Below are 10,426 nucleotides of genomic sequence, written 5' to 3'. Positions count from 1 at the left end.
ACATTACATGTGAATAGATTTTAAAAAAAAAGAACAGTCGCGCAGTTTTAAACTGATCATGTTCAAATTTATGTGCGTAAATACAAGAACTTTCGCTTAGAAACTGCGGTAGATAGATAGATAGATAGATAAATAAATATATAAATAGATAGATAAATAAATAAATGGATAAATAGATAGATAAATAGATAGATACTGTAAAAGTAGCGAATGTTCGCCAAGAAATGCTTCGCATTTAAAAAGCAGCGCAGATTCACTTAACGAGTGAATCTGCTTCACTCTACTTAACGAGTAATCTACTTAACGAGTGAATTCACTTAACGAGTGAATTCACTTAACGAGTGAAAGCCGGAAGATCCCACACTCAATGGGAATCGATGTTATGCGAAGCAGTGTACAGGGAGCCTACCAAGCTAACGAAACGACCATTGGAGCACCGAGGCGTAGGCGGCTGTTTCATGATCTACATGACACGCATGTCATGACATTTATGTAATGACCTATCACTTATATTCGTCATACACTCCTGTCATACTATGCCCATTTTGGTACCTACTAAGTTAACGAAACGACCATGGGACCACCAACACGTAGGCGGCTGTTTCATTACCTACATGACACGCATGTCATGACATATCATTTATGTTCGTCATATACTCTTGGCAGAGTATGCCAATTTTGGTACATACAAAGTTAACAATACGACCTTGAAAGCACAAAGACGTAGGCGGCTAGATAGATGATAAATAGATAGATACTGTAAAAGTAGCAAATTTTCGCCAAGAAATGCTTCCCATTTAAAAGTCACAGGCCTGTGCTGCACACGCAGCACATTCACAGCGTAAGCTGGTGGAGCGGCTCAAGAGTAGCTCCAATTTGGGCACCGTGGCACGCACAACAGGGTCTTCGCGGCAGTCTGTTCGCCTCGTTTTGACGAGATCTGAACTGTCCGCCCGGCGTCGACGGCGAGCTGGCGCTTTTAATGCTCTCTGCACAGCAGTTTGCTGTGCCCGATCAAGCCTTACAACTGCAACTTACATGTCGGGCAGGCTGCGTTTGCAGGCACCTTAAATAAATGGCGCCACCACGCTGGCGGAGGCTCGGCAGCTCGGGATCGAATTGATTGCGGGCCTCGTCTGAATCGCATCTCGTCGTCTGCGCCTGCACACGCTGCGTTTGCAGGCGTCTTACCTAGATGGCGCCACCATACTGGCGGAGGCTAGGGTCGTCTGCCCCTACGTGCTTGCCTTATAGGGCATTTTCCGCTGCCCGATAGCAAGCGCTTGCGTGGCTCAGTGGTCGAGCATCTAGCTCCCACGCAGCGGGCGCGGGTTCGATCCCAGCGGGAATCTGCTACTTTTTTCGCATTTCCGGCGATAGCGGTTACGGCGCCGTACACCGGCGGTGGCGCCATCCTCGCGAACCGAAACGGCTATTGGAATGAGCCCATAACAGCTTACGCTGTAAAAAAAAAGTTTACAATGTCTTGTTGGCGGAGCTTGCGGACGACGTGGGTGCCGCCATTTTGCAAACTCCAGAAACGACTTTGGCCCCCAAGCGGCTAAGAGTTACTTGGTGGAATGAAAAAACCTCAAGCGACAATAGTTGGACAACTTTGAACGATCCATTATGATCCTAGCAAACGGCAGGGTGCGTAATTGGGTGTTGCAGATAAGCTACAAGGGGCAATAATGGGATAAAGAACCGGTAGAATGCAATGATTGTACACTTTTCTTTTCAACGACAGTGGTAAGCTCCCAGTCAGGATTTGGCAATGCCTGCCGTATGCACTCCAACCCAATTTTATTCTTCTGTAAATTTCTTTCTCATGATCAGGGTCCCCTGTGAGTAATTGACCTAGATAAACATATTCCTTTACAGATTCTAGAGGCTGACGGGCGATCCTGAATTCTTGTTCCCTTGCCAGGCTATTGAACATTATCTTTGTCTTCTGCATATTCATCTTCAACCCAATTCTTGCACTTTCTCGATGAAGGTCCTCAATCATTTGTTGTAATTCCTCTCCATTGTTGCTCAATAGGACAATGTCATCTGCAAACCGAAGGTTGCTGAGATATTCGCCATCGATCCTCACTCCTAATCCTTCCCAGTCTAAGAGCTTGAATACTTCTTCTAAGCATGCAGTGAATAGCATTGGAGAGATTGTGTCTCCTTGCCTAAGGAGTCTCCTTGCCTAAGATATAGCATGCCAAAAAAGAATATAGCCAAAAGCACATTTTATTTCCACACATGATTGCATCACTTTACTTGCTATGTGGGTTGAAACGATGGAGCCCACACATGCAAAAGTTACTGAATTTTCCTTTGGCTACCAGTGTCATGGCGACGCTTTATTGCCAATATCGAACGGAGCCCCACTGTCCATCCCCTGACTGTACTCTGCTGTTAGTGTTCGTGGGCCTAATGAAGCGCTGTTTTAACGGGATAGCCTTAAAGGCCCCGTGTCGCAGAAAATCCGGCGTTGCCCGGCCAAGAAAATCATCCCGAACCACGCAGGCCCTTCGCGTGGCGCTGGTAAACTAATCGAATTTCTCACAGTAAAATGCGTCAGAAAAATCGTAAAGTAGGACGTAACCACAGCGTCAGATTGTAATAAGAATACACGAGAAAACGATTTTCTTACGCGGAAACTCAAGCTCCTTTTCCAGCATTTCTACCACTCATACAGCGGCGCGCCGCGGTTTACTCCTTGCAAAAATATCATTCACATGGCGCTCGCCTCCTCGGCAGCCTACAACAGCGCGTTGCATGTAGGCTCCCTACGGCAGCTGCATGCGGAGGCGAAAAGGAAAGCTGCAGTTGCCGGGAAGCCTGATAAGCAGCCAGGGATCTTTTAATACTATCGCGTTCCACTCTTACCCGTCCTCCAATTTTATTGTGATAGCAATTATATGGACACCCCAAAACGGATTTCTGCCGTCGCCGTCGCCGTGAGGTTCCGTATGACGTCAACGGCGATGAAATCGTCGCCGCGCGCCGGACGCTGTATGTGCGAGTGAGGGCGCGAGGGACGCGCGCTTTCACGGGGAGTGAACGCACGGCGGAGAACAAACGCGCGTTCTGCGCTGTGCTCCCTTAAAGGGACACTAAAGAGAAACAGGAAGTTCAGCTGGAATAAAAGAGGGACCTTCAGGAATGCATGCCGTTTTTGTTGGGTGCAAAAATATGAGTTATTAGCGGAGAAATTCGTAAACAAAGGCCAAATATCTCTTCCTCAATTTCTCTCACCCTAGATTTGGCGCTGAAGCAGTGTCGTCACATATTGCATTGCTCTCAGCGAATCAGAATGCGCCATGATACGTCACCGCTTGCGTAAACGGCCGAGGCGCTGGGCTGGATGTATCATGGCTGCATGCATGGTCGCTGCGTTTGCGTTCGCCGCGATGGATACCGTAGCTGCCGCTGAACCTTGCAACGAAGAGCTCGCCAGGAAAGCAGGACTGCATTTCAGCGATATTCAGTGAAACGGAGCGCGAAATGATCCTCTGTGCTCGAGCGGTAGGTGTTTCCGCGTGCGATGGCGGTGAGCCGCCGGCCGCGCCGGCGGATTGCAGAGCTTCGTTTTCGTCGATGGGAGGCGAAGCGTCCGGTCCGCCAGGCGACGGTGTTCCCGACAGAACAAGCGTAGAAAATTGTGCACGTACTCAGTATGGTTATTTCGTGGCTTTATTTAATGACATTCAGCACTCACCGAGCCGCCAGTTTGCTGCTGCAGCCCCACCGGTAGGAGGTTTGATGAAGGCAGCATTGAGGGAACAGCTGCTCGAGAAAGGACTGGCCTCTGGGGCACGCCAAGATACTTTCCGAGGGCAAGATTATACACATAATCCGAGGGCGAGAAATGCAGAGAGCACACCATCGGTTTCTCTGGCTCTTTTGCCGTTTTATCATCGGCAGAGCACTGAGCCATTGCGAACGCCGGGGAGCCGGGGCTCTCCGAGCGACGCCACATGAAAGGACACAATCGAGTCAACACTGCCGCTGCCCCTGATCAAGCGCCTTGGGCCATTTATACAGCGCTCAACACTACACACACGAGGCATTTTCTGGCTGTTTCCCGCGAAGTCAACGTTTTTCGAGCCACGCAACACGCAACCAAACACCGTAGAGCGGAACAGGCGCGCGCGACGATGCATTGACCAAAAACGAAACTACGAAACTATCACGGCCGCATGTTTCGCTATGCCACTTTTTCTTATTTATTTAATTTTGTGCTAAACTTGTACTTCCTCGCTTGAAACGGTTTAAAAAGTTGGAAAATGCTGTTTATGTACGTTTAAGGTGTATTTCATTTTGCATTTTATTAACAGCGATAAATCGCTCTCGACCAATCGCGACCGGCCTGCGTTTGTTATCTCCGACGTCACATCACGTAGTGCGGGAATTTCGAAGGGGCGTCAGCACCTATTCTTCAGTTTTTCGCTATTTTCTCGCTTATTAAACATCTGTTTGCAGTAAGAATGGTATGGCTGTGATCGTGAAGGGATAATCTACCATTTAAGCTCAACTTCCGGTTTCTCTTTAGTGTCCCTTTAAGGGCTGCAGAAGTAGGCGTCTCTTTCCTCCTCTACAATCACCATATATGTAGAGCAAACGTGCCTTCTTCCGACGCGCGAAAGGCCGTGGGGGAGGGGAGAGGGGGAGGGAAGGGAGGCGGCGTTTAGCGGTGGCACTGGCACCAAAGTGCCTATTTATATCAGAGGCTCCGGCAACAGTCACCAACGCCGCATGCATTTTGAGCGAACGCGGGCAAAACGCCGACGGCGTCGACAACAGTTCTGCGTGTTGCCGGTGCTGCTGCATGTCCAAGTTTATACAGCTGATAAAGCTGCTATCATTACTCCGCATAGCTCTCTTCAAATTTGCTATCGCAATTGATACTTCGCCTTGCAGGTGAAACTGCGAGAACTTTTTTTTCAGGCCCTGCATCCATTTATTTAAGTGACTGACACACACATCGAAGCTGTAAATAGCTCCTCTACAAGCTGCTATTCTGATTTTCAGTAAAACAGGCAACGGATCCTAACACTCACGAAAAGTGCGATCGAGTGGCTGTATAATCGGGTAGATTTGTTCAGTGGGAAGCAGAATCTATAATGCTGCATTTCTGATTTAATAACAGTTGACGACGTACGAGGTCATGAAGTCCCAGCAGAATATTCAGCATTCTGAGGAGAACCCCATTTTTATGCAACGTTCAAATTGCCGCAACAAAAACGCTAATGAGCAGGCCGGAAGAATTGAAAAAATTCAGCATTAGGGGATGCTTTGATGAGCAATAAGAAAGGCGCCTTACCTCGCAACAATACTGTTCCTTGTCGGAACAAAGCTCTTTCGGCCAATGTTGTGCAGCCACTGCTTCTTGCGCAAGCCATCACGCTTTCCTTGGGGTATCGTAAAAGCTTCATAACCATCATCACGCTTCTTGCTGCAGTTATGTGCGCAGCAGCATGGCATAGCGCTATCAGACAGTGCACGAAACAGCGTGCAATGTTAGCGTGCGACGTTCTCTATACACCGAGCCAACCAAGCTAAGGCGCAAAATGGCGCGAACGAAAAAGCAAAACACAAGGAAAACGCAATCTCCGCTCGTTTCCAAGGGCAACGGCAGGGAGACCAATCATCGTGCAGGAAAAAGGGCGCAAGACTATCTACCGCGGAGGGGACTCGTGAGGGGCGAGCATGAGGCGAGGAGGTCGCGCGCCGGCGGCAGAGTACTAAGAGTGGCGGTACTTAAGAATTTTCAAGGGGCTTTATGCTCGACAGGTGGTGCGACAGCTGCATACTCTGTTGGGGGCGCCACGGTAGTTCCGCGGTATGAAAATGACGGAGCACGCGCGCCTCATTCTCTCTCTCCTGTGCAGCGCCGCGATGAGCGCTCGGGTCGCTGCCGCGAAACCATCTCCCGCTCAAGCTAACCATCTCCCCGCTGCTTCGCATCCACACATGGTTCCCTTTAGCGGGACATGGAGTAATTTCCTTGTTTTCTCGCCTCAACCAAAAATTACTGGAATTAAAATTGCTACATCAGAAGCTGAAAGGTTGGTGCGTATGAGGTATCTTACGTATTTTTATCTGGCCTTAATGCTTAATTTAGATCTGAACATCGTCAAAAAGTGACTTTACGCCAAATTTAGAACTAATTTTCTAGAAGAGTACTTGATTTCAGAGTTGCAAGGAAATTTTACCGTAAACTAAAGCAATCATAAAAATATTAAAAGAATGTTGTGGCTGTAACCTTACCGATGTTTATGCAAAAATTGATGAAAACACACTTTCTTGCTTTTTCAACTCAGCAAAATGAACGAGGAAAGTTAACGTGTTAACCTATGACGTCACATGAAAGAAACACACCAGTACAATATCCTAACATACATTTGTCATTGTGCTTAGTTTTACACTCGATTAAAAACGCTATGCCTCCAAGCAATTTTTGCTTCCTCGCGCAAAATTGTAAGAGCACTTGCGTCACCAAAAAGTTTTTACGTGTAAAATGCTTTGGTGAGACATCATTCACATAATCCCCAACACGCCCCATTTTTTCCGAGAGAATCGGCGATGGACACTTTTGGGCGTCTGGGATGTTTCGCGTGGAATGACCCTGTCGGAGCTAACACGAGAAAGATCCAGCCCTTACAGTGTTGAGTTTTCGAACTGATTTTTTATGCTCGCTCTGCACCTGCCGCGCGGTCGAATGCCAACTTCGTCTTCCGTGACGGGCACCGCGTGCTGAAACGCTACAGGGCTCCCCCCCCCCCCCGTAGAGCGTGAGCCATTGAAGTCTCCCAGTGAAGGTGCTTGGATGTGGGCATCCAGACTGGAGATGGAAGCTCCGCGGAAACGAGAGCGGCAATGTATGCAGGTTTTATTCGATCGGCAGCCACGACGTCTTCACGGCCGTTGGTGTCCAGCGTGAACGTCTTAGGTGTACGATGGAGTACGCGAAATGGGCCATCATAGGCCGGTGTGAGTGGTGGCCGTATTTGGTCACGCCGAACGAAGACGTGACTGCAGTCATGCAGATCCTGGCTGACGAAGACAGACTGGGGGTGTCGGTCGGCAGGAATTACAGGAGCAAGGTCGTGAAACGTGGTGCGCAGCTCTCGAATGTACGTGGAGGCATCATGAGTGGAAGGGGGCGACGATGGCTCAAAGAATTACCCTGGAAGACGCAGGGACACGCCATAGACTAGTTCGGCTGATGCAGTAGAGATCCGTCTTCAATGCTGATCGGATGCCCAGAAGTACGAAGGGGAGGTGATCAAGCCAACGTTCTCTTGGCTGGTGAGCAGTGAGGGCAGCTTTCAGTTGTCGATGAAGCCGTTCGACCATGCTATTGGCTGAAGGATGGTAGGCAGTCGTGTGGATGTGTCGAATGCCCAAGATATTGGCAAGTGCGGCGAAAAGGGCCGACTGAAATTGACGACCGCGATCGGTGGTGACGACAGAAGGGCATCCAAAGCGTGATACCCTGCCGTTTGTGAAAGCCTTAGCCACTGTCGGTGCTGTAATGTCGGAAATGGGAAACGCTTCCGGCTATCTAGTGAAGCGATCGACACATGTCAGTAGGTAACAGGCCCCTTGTGATGGTGGAAGAGGGCCGACGATGTCGAGATGGACGTGGGAAAACCTGGCGTCGGGAGGCCGAAAGGGGGATGGTGCCGTGACCCTGTGACGGTGAATTTTAACACGCTGGCACTGAAGGCAGGTTCGCGCCCAGCGTCGGACGTCAGCATTGATGCTTGGCCAAAAGAAACGAGATGCGACTAGCTTCTGGGTCGCACGAATACCCGGATGGCTCATGTTCTGCAACCGATCAAAAATTGCACGACGAAAAGCTGTAGGCACGAAGGGCCAAGGAACACCAGTAGACGTCTCGCACGTTATTAATGAGGTAGAAAATGGAAGCAGGCACTCCATGAAAGATAGAGACGTGGATGAAAAGCGAAGACTATGCCGCTCAGGATCGTTCCTCTGGGCAGCTGCTAGCTCTTCCATGGCTGGGTCGACAAGGCAACGATGCGTGAGAGTGCATCAGCGGCGGCATTTTCCGGCCCGTGGACGTGTCTTGAGATCCACGGTGAACTCGGAGATAAAGCATAGTTGACGGATCTCCCTTGCAGTGTAATTGCCGTGATTGCGATGGAAGGCAAACGTCAGGGGCTTGTGGTCTGTAACGACGTAAAAGTCCCGGCCCTCCAGTAAATGGCGGAAATGTTTGATGGCGAGGTACACCGCAAGGAGTTCTCGGGCAAATGTGCTGTATTTTTCTTCCGGTGGTTTGAGTTTTTGCGAGAAAACCCAAGGGGCTGCCAACCTGATGTGTGCTGCTCGAGAACAGCGCCAACTGCCACACTCGATGCATCGGTGGTGAGACAAATTGGGGCATCAGGAACGGGATGTATGAGCATGGTGGCGTCTCCAGAGCCTTTTTGGCAGTGGCGAAGGCAGATGCGGCATCGTCGGTCCATTCCAGTGGCGCAGCCGGGTCTTTTTTTTTATGCCTAACAGGTCAGTCAAGGGCTTTAGGAAAGTGGCACACTTAGGAAGAAAGCGGCGATGGAAGTTTACTAGGCCCAGGAATTCTCGGAGTCGTTTCATTGATGTCGGGGGTGGAAAGTCTAGGATAGCCTTCACTTTGCTGGCGAGCTGTTGGATACCCTATGGAGTGACAAGGTGGCCTAAGAACTCGATCGTAGCGACGCCAAACACGCACTTATTGGGATTAATGACGAAGCCGTAATCATCCAGACGATGAAACAGGGTGCGCAGTTGGTCTTCATGCTCAGCGCCCGATGAGCTTGCGACCAGGAGGTCATCAAGGTAAGCAAATACGAAATCGAGACCTCGCGTGACCTTGTTGTTAGTGCGCTGAAAAGTCTGTGCTGCGTTGCGCAGTCCGAAAGGCATCCTCACATATTCGAACAGACCAAATGGGGTGGTGATGGCCGTCTTTGGAATGTCAGCGGGTTCTACAGGAATCTGATGGTAAGCCTTCCTTCACTAAGTCAATCTTAGAGAATATCGTGCACCCAGCCAAATTTGATGTGAAATCCTGTATGTGAGGAAGTGCGTAGCGGTCTGGTAAGGTGTGGGCATTGAGAGCGCGGTAATCCCCACATGGTCTCCATTCGCCAGGATCTTTCTTCGGCATCATGTGGAGTGGCAATGCTCAGTTGCTGGAGGAAGGCCGCACAATGCTAAGTTCAAGCATGTGCTCAAACTCACGGCGGGCGATGGTGAGGCGTTCTCGAGATAGTCGACGAGGCCGTGTAAAAACGGGAGGTCCAGTGGTCACAATGTGGTGAGTGACGGAATGCTTCACCGGTGACTCTCTGGTGTGCGGCTTCGTGATGTTGGGGAAGTCAGCGAGTATTTTTGCATACGGCAAAGCGGGTGTGAGAGCTCGAAGACTCGTTGACGAGGAAGTGCAGAGTATACCGTTGATGGATAGGCGCGTGTTGAGATTGATGAGGCGATGAGCATGCATGCCCACAGCAAGGTTGAAAAAACTGAGGAAGCTCCAAGAACAGCTTGCGAGACGTCAGCGAGGATGAAAAGCCAGCGGAACGTACGGCGTAGTCCAAGGTCAAGTGCAAGAGAGCGTTGGCCGTATGTGGGAATGGCGGAGTTGTTGATCGCTTGGAGTGGGCAGGTCTGTTCGTTGCGACGGCGATCTGCACAGGAGGCCGGTATGACGCTAACCTGGGCTCCTGTGTCGACGAGGAAGCAAGCGCCAGTCATCTTATCGGAAACATAGAAAAGGCGGCATGACTTTCGAACAGTACCACTTGCCGCCGTCAGTGGCCGGTCGTCACATTTCCCGACCAGGAGCACGGGCGAGTGAACTTGCGAGCAGAGGCCCCAAATCGGCGGTGGTACAAGCACATGGTCGAGCGGTGGTACCAGCACATGGTTGTCTGAAGTCCCAGAGAGGGTGGAGACGTCGAGGAACGACTGTGGAACTGAAGTCTCGATGCCAATCGGCGATGCGCAGGTACGAAGTCATCGAGACGTCTGACAAGGGCGTCCAAACGGTTGTCGATGCTCGCGAGCGCGGGGTCTGCAGCGGTGGCCGGTGGCGACGTGGTCACGGCGTTGAGGCTTTGTGCCCGCGAGTAGTCTGCTACTCGATCAGCCATTTCAGCGAGCGTGTCTACTGGGACATCTCCTGCAGCGACGAGGACCGGGACCATGCTCGGCGGTAAGCGCTGGAGGAACAACTCTCGCAACAGCTTCTCATCTTGAGGAGTGGAGGTCCCGCCTATGAGCTGGCGCATGCGTCGCAGGAGCTGGGATGGGCGACGGTCACCGAGCTCTGTGGCCGTGATGAGCTGTTGGAGTCTGCTGTGTTCAGACTCGGACTTGCGGGAAATGATAGCTTCCTTCAACGTGTCGTAGGGAT

This window comes from Dermacentor silvarum, chromosome 5 (assembly GCF_013339745.2).
Source record: "Dermacentor silvarum isolate Dsil-2018 chromosome 5, BIME_Dsil_1.4, whole genome shotgun sequence".
Taxonomy (NCBI): Eukaryota; Metazoa; Arthropoda; class Arachnida; order Ixodida; family Ixodidae; genus Dermacentor; species Dermacentor silvarum.
The sequence above is the reverse complement of the archived record's forward strand: the minus strand, read 5'-3'. Positions refer to the sequence as shown.